Source organism: Etheostoma spectabile, chromosome 23 (genome assembly GCF_008692095.1).
Source record: "Etheostoma spectabile isolate EspeVRDwgs_2016 chromosome 23, UIUC_Espe_1.0, whole genome shotgun sequence".
NCBI lineage: Eukaryota > Metazoa > Chordata > Actinopteri > Perciformes > Percidae > Etheostoma > Etheostoma spectabile.
The window spans coordinates 9,725,265-9,737,094 of NC_045755.1; the positions used below are offsets into that span (position 1 = coordinate 9,725,265).

The following is an 11,830-nucleotide window of genomic DNA, read 5'->3' on the forward strand; positions in this document are numbered from 1 at the left end:
GTTTATTGAGGCCCGAGCTGTTGACACTATGCAGGACTGGGATTCAACCATCTGCGGATCAGACTGTCTTTATTTTCCAGTGCTCACGTGGATCCTGCAATTCTCCACACAGCAAAATGCACCCTCATGCGTCTTGGGCGGGACTAAGCTCCGGTGGACCATTTGCACCCCGGAAAAGACCCCACATAAAATAGTAAATAAAGTTAGCTGTTCACACAATACAGTAACGTGAGCTATTTCAATTAGCTGGCTGCATGGTTAAACGTAACCAATGTATTGCCATGGGTATTTTGCCCTTAGCAAATCCCTGCCAATAGGTCCCAAAACATCCCCGTTAGAGAGTAAAAGATATTCCTTAATCTTTATAATCATTGCCTGAACAAACCAAGCAGCCTTGCCTTGTGGCACAATCCAACATTTTCTTTAAACTTGCCATTTTCAACCTATAATGTCACTCAGAGGTTCAGGTTAATGTTGCTGGATCCAACCAGAGTTTAGAGTTGAGACAATGGGGTGCCTGGGTAGCCCACCTGATAGAGTGTGCGCACAATGAAAAGGCATTGTCCTTAATGCACTAACCTGTGGCCCTTTGCTGCATGTCATTCCCACTCTCTCTCCCCTTTCATAAAGGTCTAAAATGCCACAAAAAAAGTTAACACGCAGAATGTGAGGAACATCTGGCAGGAACTTCTGGTGGCACCGAACTATCTTGTAAATGAACCGTCATCAATATAGACTACTGGTACTAGTCATAAACTTATTATTCCACCCACTTACCTTTTCTTTGACTTTGCATGCAATTGAGGAAAAACAATGCAAAAATTGTGAACTCCTGCCAGCTTTTTCATTAGGCCCCACTGCTCATGCAATCCCTTGCAACTTTGTATTCTTTGTATAAACATTTGCATGTAAGGCGTCTCCCTGACGCTCTTATCCAAAGTATAAGCAACAATTGACTCAAAAGACCAAGTTTTCAGCCAGCTAGGAAGCTGAATGTACAAGGAATAAATGTTGCTATTTTCCTGGAATAGCCAAGCAAGTGATTGATAAAATAGATGACATTGTAATGAGAAACTTTTTATCCACAGTATATCTCTATTTTCCAGGATTCACACACCAAAAATAGGAGAAAAGTTAAGCTAAGAGAGTGAAAGTGAAGCAGAACAAAAGAAAAAGAACAGAAGAAAAATAAAAGAAGAGACAGTTAAGCGGGGCAAAGCCACAGTCAACACAACCATGTTGAAATGATCAGATAGACCTCTCAGCAGACATCTTATCAATCAGGGACAGCAGACCACGGTGTGTGTGTGTGTGTGTTATAGAGGGCAATAGCCTGTTATGCGATCTGCCAAGAGATGTTTGTCTTAAGGCTGAGCACAGAGAAATGCTAACAAATGCTGTGGCAGAGGTCTGAGTTTGAGTGTACACAGACTGAGGTTCAACACACACACACACACAAAAATGCTCACACACACACACACACACACACACACACACACACACACACACACACACACACACACACATACATATGTGCACATGCATGTGCAATCTCAGTGAGAAATTGCTCTCTGTAGGTCTGCAAATTTGATAGAGATCTTGCAGATTCAGGGTACTTAGCCTTGGCAGCTGAACAGACATAGTGATTGCATCTGTGTGTGTGTGTGTGTGTTGGGGAGGGTCAGTGAGTGAGTGTGCTTTAGTGGGTGCATGCATGTATCAGTCTTCTTGCTGCAGAGAACAGGAAGAGATAAAAAAGAAGAAGATGGATGCTCACAGTGATGCCACAGCTGGAAACATACAAGAAGCCAAGGACAGGCCTTTCCAAAAAACAACTCTTTTTTTTACTGCCTCCTTTCACACTTTATGAAGGTTTCTTTAACTTCTTCGACTGAATGTGTCTTCTTCTCTTGCATCTCTTAAAAAAGGTTACTTACACACATTACTCAGTGAGCACGCAGAGAGTTTGTCATCCTTCACATTCTGCTAAATGCTCTCTACCAATTTGGGAATAGATCACTCTGACACAGCAAAAAGAGAGATATTCCATCCTGGGATTTGGATTTTAACTCAAAATCCATGGCTTCAATTTATCGCAGTGTGGAGCCACACTTGGCCGGCCTTTCAACAAGGAGTCCATTCTTCATGCAGGAAAATATTTTAAGAGTGAAAGTCTGAAATGCAAGGCATTAATCTCTTCCACCTGAATATCATCATTCAAATAAAGTTCTAAAGATTAAACAGGTTATTGTTCAGTCAAAAATAAAAAAAAATAAAACTCCTCTGAAAAAATTCAACAGGTTTAGGATTTAACAGGTTATTATTTAGTCAAAAAAAAAAAAAAATCTTAAATCAAACTTAAATTTGTCCTGTCAGACTTTTGATCCAGTTTGATCCACGAATACCGATAATAATAAAAGTAATCCTAAACAACCCTTTGTATAAGCACACAGATTTTACACTGTGGACCACAGAATGAATAATCATCCTTTTGTGTGGTGTGAGGAAATGGCTTATTGTGCTATTTTAGTATGGTACGTTTTTGCAAAAGTATGTTTGTATCCAGATCTGTACCTGCATATTAGTGCTATGTATATACATATATACATATAAAGACATTTCTCACAGCATAGATTTTGGCTTGTCATAGTAGGAAAAGAGCAGGTGTTACAAATAGCATTGATTTGGAAAAGCACAGGTGTTACAAATAACATTAACGATGGTGCGTTCTCAGAAAGCCAGGACCCTGGAAATGGGCAAATAACTGGAACTCAGACATCAGTTTTAATATTTACACATGTGGTATTTCTACTATGACATGTCAACATGTTTTATGTGAAAAAGGCCAATTGTTTACACCATAATTGTATTCAGACTCCCTTGTAGTTTTTTTGGCCTCACCCTGCCACTTAATGAGTTCATTGAAAACACCCTTTGCCCCTTGCCACCTTCGTCCTGATTGGCTATTTAAGTCTCCAAGAGCCACACGGTCTGTAAATTGTGCTGAAGCGCTTCACCGGTTTTCCCCCCCCCCCCACACACATTGCTTTTGAAGAGGCTGCCCCAGTTCTTTGAAGTTTTTCAGACTATGTTTCTATATGAAGGGACTGTTCACTTTAACACGCACAAGATAGCTCTTCCTGATAACCCTGGAGTCAAGAGCACAAAACTCTTTACATTGAAAATGAACTGAAATATGCATGGGGACGAGTTTTAACATTTCACTCCCGTCTGTACGAGTTGATTGTGTTTCAGCTCAGATAGTGTTCAGTTATTAATCGTCAAAAACAAATCAACTTTTTTATTAACATCAATCACATCAAGATAATTAGTTCCATCATTTGACATGTCAAGCCTATTAAATCATTTTTTCTCTCTCAGCATATTTTGTCTGCGTGCCTAACCTTGTCTTACCTGCTGCTGTGCAGATTGATTTTTTTTTTTTTTTTCATCATGGCATCCATACTAAGTAGATGGACTTAACAGATTCACATATGGCCTCTAACCCATGGCTTATTATGGAGACAAGAAGCTGTCAAGGAGGGATGAAAGAATACTGTAAAAGAGAGGCTGAGATTCTTTTTTTAAACTGGACAACAAGGCAGACATACAAAACAAAAAAACAAATAGTGCTCTGTTTGTGCCGAGTTACAAATGTGTGGAGAATCCTGGACGTCTCCAGCCAGGATGCCACAGTTTATTGAGGCCCGAGCTGTTGACACTATGCAGGACTGGGATTCGACCATCTGCGGATCAGACTGTCTTTATTTTCCAGTGCTCACGTGGATCCTGCGATTCTCCACACAGCTAAATGCACCCTCATGTTCCCTCGAAACAGAACCCCCCCCACACCACCACATTGCCAGTTTCTTTCTCCCTCTCTGTATCGCTCGTTCCCCTGTATTTCAGAAATTGCAGCCATGTGTCTGAGGGGACCCCATGTTCAAACGCACACCTTGAGAAACAACACTATTATCTTCAATTGACTTTAAACTTCAAATGTATGATGAGAGGGGGAAATCATACCGGAAGAGAGAAGGTGGAAGGAGAGATGGAGAGATTCAAAAAAAGAGAGACAGACGAGGTTAAGAGGGGTGATGTGTGCATATATTTGTGTGTGCATTTGCCCCCCTGTCGTCTTTTAAATCCCAGGGAAGATTGATTGCCTTCCAAGGATAATCTGTCCCAGACACTTTGAAGCATCCCCCCCCCCCCCCCCCCCCCCCCCCCCCCCCCTTCTCCCCTCCGCCTCCCATTGACTTCATATTCCTCTCCTCTCTGTCTCCTTTTTCTCACCCTTGTCTACCTTCCATGCCCTTTGCTCTCCCAATTGCTGTAACCTCCCCATCCTGTCTGAGCACTCTGAAACCTCCTGCCCTCCCTTCAGAACCTTTCCAACCTCTCTTATATGACTTGTTTTCTTTCTTTGACACACACCTTTACGGAAGAAGAGGACTAAGTGCGAAAATCATTGTCCAGGTCCTACATTTTACTTTAAATCTTTTGGTGGAGCAAAGGATTTATGTGATAGTTTACGTCTAATTTAAATGCATCAAACTGTCTTGTCTGAGAAGAAAAATATCACACTCTTTCCATGGTTAGTGTCTTTAATAGTGCTTGATTTCCTTCTCTCCATGCATACTCCAAACCTATGTCTAAAGAATTTATACGACAGGCTGCGTAACAAACCTCTTCCATCTGGCTTTAAGATACAAAATGAATAAAACATCTGACAGACAGAGAGGCACCTTTACTCCTCCTTTTCTTTTCCTCTTTGACCTTTTCACCCTGCCACCGAATTGTTAAAAACATGTTGACATGCTGATGTTTAGTACGTTTGATGTTTACCATGTTCACCATCTTTGTTTAGCATGTAAACATTTGTTAATTAGTGTCGCTAACACCAACAATGTACTCTAAACACATACAGACATGCATTGCCACCTACCACCTGAAGCAAAGTTTAGTCCGGCTTAGTTTACTGTATGCCCATGGCGTTCCACTTGCGGGATTGCTCCGTTACCAATTCCGCTGGATTTCACTCATTTAGGACGGATATCCGGTACCTTGCGCTTTCGTTGTGTTGGCATTTTAATCTCAGGTCGATTTATGAGGACCATGGTTAACCTTTTCTCAGATCTCTGCAGGGTAAATTCAGACAGCTATGTTCTGTCGCTAGGCTATCTGTCCAATCTGAGTTTTCTGTTAAACAACATTTGAACGCACATATTCCACAAAAAACAAGTTCCTTCCCGAGGCTATTTTGTAGAGGCGCAGTTGCTCCATCTAAGTCCGGCACAAAGAAACAAGAAATTGGACAGGAACTGGTTAAACCAGCTCTGGTTCAGCTATAATAGAACTAATAAACACTGACTTTAAAACCAAAAGTCTCATCATGGCAAAGGGCCTCAGTACTTACAGCAAGGCTAATTGTGAAAATGATGCCCTGCTTTCCTTGAACTCCTCCTGAACCTGCCCACAGCAGTTAAATGATGCCCCTGACCCCTGCGTGGAAACAACCTCCCCAGTTATCCTTTTAAAATTGCAGGGTAGCCTGGACTGAGCGTACATGGCTATCGGCTGCTGAGGCGTCTGCACCGAGTGAGAACACATTGTTGCCATTAGCGTGTTTGACCCCTGCCTTGAAAACAGCTGATCTGTTGTGACATGCTCTTTCTTTTCCTGGTGGATCTGTGACAGGGTTGTTGCAGAGACTGGCCACTGTCGTCCTGGGCTCAGCAAGCCCCAAACTGTTGTTGATGAGATCAGTTGAAGGGGAATATGAGCTTGGTTGATTATCAGTAAGCTTTAGGTTTTGCTGAAAAAATTACAACCACAAACTGTAATAACTAATAACTTTAAGTGGAGGAACTGACTTGTAATAACTAAACAGCTGGATCCAAAAATGTCTTGTTAGTACGTTATTTGCTATGTTTTAATTAGCATGGGGCTGGGTACAATATTTTTATGACTTATTTTTCGCAGAGAACTGTTCTTTTAATATCTGTGTGTGGGTGTGGGTGTATGTATGTATGTATGTATGTATGTATGTATCTATGTATAATACTGTGTACATACTGTATATGTGTGTATATATGTGTATACACTGTGTATATATGTATATGTGCATGCATATGTAGATGTGTATATATGTACTGTATTTGTACTGTACATATACTGTGTGTGTGTGTGTGTGTGTGTGTGTGTGTGTGTGTGTGTGTGTGTGTGTGTAATACTGTATACGTATGTGTGTATATATATATATATATATATATATATATATATATATATATATATATATATATGTATATATATGTATTAATGTATGTTATTATATTAATGTATATAATTATTGGATGTATAAATGTTGACTTTTGGACAGCATCATTTTGATCATTTTGTTTAACTTGCAAGCATGCATTTAGGTTAGAAAATGTGTTATTTGAGAATTACCATTTTTTAACTTTCCCTCTACTCTTGGTTCACTAAACTTCACCTCTCAGGTGTGCAGGATGCCACATGGAATGCATCCACTGTTGATTATGTTCCAAAGGAATAAATCCATAATTTAAAAAACAGAAGTGACCACAACATGATTTACACTGAAGTACAAAATGAAAGCACACTGAGGTTACTTAAGTTGACAAACAAGCATGAGTTTTCATGACCTGACGATAAAACCGTTTTCTGAACAGGAATGTTAATGTACACATGGGTTTTCAATCTTAGAGGACACTTGTAATTGGAAAAAATGCAGATGGGTGTTTTCATCCTTATCACTTTGTGTCAAGTGTTTCTAACAACACTGTTTGTTAATTCTATCACAGCAAGTGCTGTAATATTTTTAAGTGTAAGTGTCACTCTAGTCAGATAAAGGATGTCTCATGTTGGCATGGACCTGGGTTCCAAAGCTGACAGGCTCACAAACTTTGAGGAATCAGATCGCAAGATAAGCTTTGTTTTGTCCTCAGTTTGGTAAGCCTGCAGTCAGGATACATTGTAAAAATGTGTCAATTCTTATGTTTGCCAGTTACTGTATAATACGTATTTTAAAAGTGAAAACATCATGTTTTATCAGAATCAGAATCAGAAATACTTACTTACTTACAGTAGGTAACATCATTTTACTGGTGGCCAATTCAACATTTTTTATGAGATGAGGTACCATCTTGTAGCACTTTTTTTAAAAGTCCCTGAAACGTAAGGCTTTAGCAACTAAAAAGCCATACATTACCCTCAGTAGTTGTTGGAGACCAAAGCAGAGCTAAAAGGAAAGAAAATATTGGACTTATATTCATGAGGTGGTTGAAACTCAACTCTACTCAAAACCTTTTGCTAATGTTGCTAGGTGTAATGTTGGATGCGTAAATAAGTAACCGTTTGTTTACTGGTTCACATTTTTCATATAATATATATTATTCACACACACTGTATATACAGTACACTGTATATATTGTACAGCTTGTATTTTGTATTGATTGCCCTTATGTCACCAAAAAAGTCAGTTTAAGCAGGTTTAGATGAAACTCCTTTGGAATCAATTTAAATAATTACTACTTTACTAACTACTTTAAATCGTAAAAGCATGTCACAATGAAATTTATTTTTATAATCTAAGTGTAAGGCAGCCATACAGCAATACACTTTTGCCGGTACCAATTCTCTAACACATGACGGAGCTTGGTGGGGAATTCTCCCATTACTCAACAAGAACATCCATTGGTGATGGAAGTATTAACGTGATCAAGTTTGTATTGGCTGGCTGCAGCTTTCACATGGCCAAGGAGGGAAAAAAGCACAAAAAGTCAGAGGCATTAAGGCACTATCGCACGCTAATTTAGACGCATTTCACTAAATCCTGTCGTATGGAGTTTAGTCTGGGACATTGCTCAGGCTCTTTATGGAGATTTAATCCAGGCTGAAGGTGATGGCCTGTGACACTAATAACCAGCCACCCAGTGACAAAGACCACCACTTATGACAAAATGTTCTTACACTTTCTCTTAAAATTCAGACTGAATATCCAGTACATGAGATTGTTTTATTTGTTTTCCAATAAATTTAATTTTTAAACAGCAGTTCAACTTACAACCATAGACCACTATCTAACTGCTCTGAAACAGATCCATGGGTGGAAGCAAGCAACCAGGGTAGTGGTCCCTTTGGTTTAAAAAAGGCCAACAATATAGAAATTGTTTTCCATTGTATATATCCCCTAAGTCCTATTTAATATAGGGAATGTTTCTTGCAAATTGGATTGGATTCCACGCCTCAGGTTTACACAATACAATCAATAACATATCAGTAACATCCTACACAGCCTAAGCTTCCTTTACTCTGTTCTCTACACAAATCAAGGCCTTTGTGGTATACTAACAGTTTGTCTTTTTTTCTTACATCTTTTCTATTGTTACAAGCAGATCTGTCCTTAATCAGCACTGAGCTCTAAGGGGTGGTTCAACAGTACTTTTCATGATGAAACTGTATGCTCAGTGGTAAAACCTCAAGCCAGAGACAATAAACATCACAAACATGTTTGTTTCCTCACCAGCCGGTGCTGACCATGTGGATGTGGTGTCGTAAACCTGGGATTCTGAGATGTAGAGAGACTGACGCTTGTGGGAAATGGATTGGTTACAGATTTGGTGCAAGTCCATCTTATTTTTGTACTCATTCACAACGACTCACTCACACACACACACACACACAGTGACCAAAAGAGACACTGATATCTTCCCTCAAAGCCATTTGTGAAGCCATTCTTTCAGAATGTAAAATGGCCGTTGCCAGTCCATTCTTGTGACTGTGCTGAACTTTAACGCCTGTTTCTCACCTTTTACTCTGTCGACCTGTTGAATATGAATCCCATGGGGGTGTTTTAAAAGAACCTAGAGGGTCACAATGGGAGCATGAACATCACAGACACCTCACAAAACTTACAGCCTGACCTTAAAGCAGTGTGATCAGACATGTCCATCACAGAAACTTCAGCATCTGGGTTAAAAGTCTGGGACTGCTTACCCTATCTAAATGGCTAATGGTTATTTCCGTTAAAGGAAAATGCTTATTTGCTTACTTGCAAAGAGTTAAATGAATTTTGTGTCCACTCTTTATACTAAGCTAACGGACGATTGCTTAATACTAACTGTGAGTTAATTCTTGTCTAATTCTTTCCTTTTCTATTTCTTTTTATCCCTCTCTCTTTCTGTCTAGAAACCTTTTCGGCACCTTGTCTCCAGGGATCTGAAAATAATCTTAATCTGGTTGACAATCTGAGTTTGTCTCCTTTCTTATCTCAGTGTGCATGCTTTTTCATTTCTTGGGCATTTTCCATACTGTGTACTCTTACAGTTTGTACGTGTACAAGGACATCTCCAGGTCGATCACCTGCATAGGTGTCTGCCTCCCTATCTACAAGGGCCAGTTCTGACAGAGGCAGTGAGGCACGTGTGAAGCAGGATCATGCCCACCCACCCCACTCTCCCATGCCTGACTGGGAGTGTGGGAATGTGTCATCCGATATCATACCTCTAACAGGATTTGTGAGGACAGAAGAGGCAATCCAGCAGGAGAGGAGTAAAAACTCATCTGATCAACACAGCAATGTATATGGGAAGCTAAAGAAGTGATATTTTACAGTGCACTGCTGTACTGTGTTCCAACGCAGATGCAGAAACCTGGATTATGTGTCAATTTAAATTCTTTGAAAAGGGGTAACAGCTGCTCATGTGCTGCAACCTGCCCATTCAGCTGCAATGGAAACATCCTGTAGGCTGTCCCAGACCTCAACCCAAGTGAACACCATTGGAATAATTAAAATCAGTGTCACACATTTTATACTGAATCAACGCCAAGGTATACTGAAGCTGTTTGGCAGTTTTTAACATCCCAACACTCCATTAAGACATTCACATGTAAGTGTTTTCTTTAATTTTGGGATTTCCTTGAGTCCAAATGTGTGGGTCACACTATTATAATCTTTTCCAATATGTAAGTGTCTTATTGTATAGTATGTTTGTCATGAGAGAATGGCAACCATCTTGTTCAAAGTGAAAGTGAGAAACACAAAACTTTTCACATTATGAAATTATACTACAAAACAAAATAATAAAGGTACATTTAAACCGTAAATGCTCCCAATGTAGAAAGTATTATCTGATGATGATGGTTTTTCTTTGTTTTTTTTCTATATTTTAAGATCTCCTGCCAGTTGTCTTGGAGTCTCGTTTCTTTCACCTGGGACTCAGTGCGCCATAGAAAAAATGGTCAAAGTCATTACTGCAAATGGTTCTCTGTAAATGCATGTATATTAAAAAAACAGAAAGCATTAAAGAACATTTAAAGCATTAGTGCGTAACTTTTTTACAATAATGAACATCAGTTACATTCAAGCATTGCCAAATGAGTTGATACAAAGCTAATTAAGACTTTCAGCTCCACAAAACTCTCTCTGTATTTCTCAGCATGGCTATGTTTAGAAATTGGTGCAGTACGGCAACTTTCATGCGCAAAGAATCAAGTAAAAATAATTACCTCTTCTGAAGAGTTTGTCATGTTTTTTTTTATCCTCCGTGTCTTTGGCAACAGAGTAACTTTGTGGAGGAGGGGTTTGGTTGAAGCCCGATCACCAAAGACGTGTATCATGTGGATGCACCAACAGAATTGTTGTCATTACTTAGAATTCCTTATGGGGAGACAGAAATTACACATCATGGCTTTAAGAAAATGAATTTGTAGAATACTGCAAACCGCCATCAAACTTGTTGGCCGGACAGAGCCACGGTGCCCCTGCAAAATAGCCTCGGAAAGGAACTTGTTTGAGTGGAACATGTTCAAAGGTTGTTTTAGTCGTTCAACTACTGGCCACCTAATGAATGTACATCTAATAGTCACTCTCGTTTTAGCTTTGTTTTGGTCTTTACCAAGTCCTGAGGGACATATATAGCTTTTTATGTTGCTAAATGTTTTGGCATGTTCACTAGCAGCTTACTCAATGTGTGTAGCGTTCTCTGGGCTTTAGAGCGTTGTTCTGCATCTGCAAACAACACTAATGAGAAGGTAGAGAGTTAATCAAAATTGAAAAGTTGTGGTACATAAAATCTAAACAGCGAGCAGAAGAATGCAACACAAATCTCCATAGAGCTGAGCAGAACTGTGAAGTCAAATGAGAATTCTCTTTAGGTTTATTACTATGACCAACCCCTATCACATTACACAACATCTTATTTCATTAATTGTTAAAACCAATAAAATACTATTGATAAGAGCCGCTTAAAGTTTGGATAAATGTATACCCAAGGAAAGCAGATGGACAACACATGAGGTACAACCACTGAATGGTTAATTTCCAAATGGATTGCCTGATCACTTTATAATCAATATCTGCATTAAAAGGAATCCATCTGTTGAAGATTGGTCATTTAACAACAAGAAGTCCAATATTTTGTCTTAGATGTCTAAGTGGAATAATACTATCCTCTTTGTAGTTGTATAAGGAAGATGTGTGACAGCACCTCATACCCAGCCTTCAAGGCCATCCCATGCTCTCCAAACCACAGAGGTCTGGTTTTCTTAAAAATCCATTCAAAATCTATTAAGTCATTCACTTAGCAGAGGGGAGAGGAAAAAGGGAAGAGGACTAGAAAAGACAAAAGACCGAGACAGGAAAAATGTAAAGGGAGACAAAAACAGATACATAGAGGATCTCTTGTGAAGACAATTCTATAACAGGGAAAATATGTGCGTTTGTGTTTAAGTAAAATTAGGGACAGTCAGGGAGTTTAGTGGGACCACTCTTTATCCACCTAATTCTTGATCCTTTAGACCACTA

At 39.4% G+C, this 11,830-nt stretch overlaps 1 long non-coding RNA gene across 1 annotated transcript in view; it reads left to right on the top strand.

Moving 5' to 3' along the window:
* The window catches only part of LOC116673221 (uncharacterized), a 16,432-nt gene extending 5,863 nt beyond the window's left edge, over window positions 1–10,569 (top strand). The window contains exons 2-3 of the long non-coding RNA XR_004327787.1: window positions 460–467; window positions 10,351–10,569. This is a non-coding gene — a long non-coding RNA (uncharacterized LOC116673221). The remainder of the gene's footprint in view (window positions 1–459; window positions 468–10,350) is intronic.
* Window positions 10,570–11,830: the final 1,261 nt, after the last annotated feature.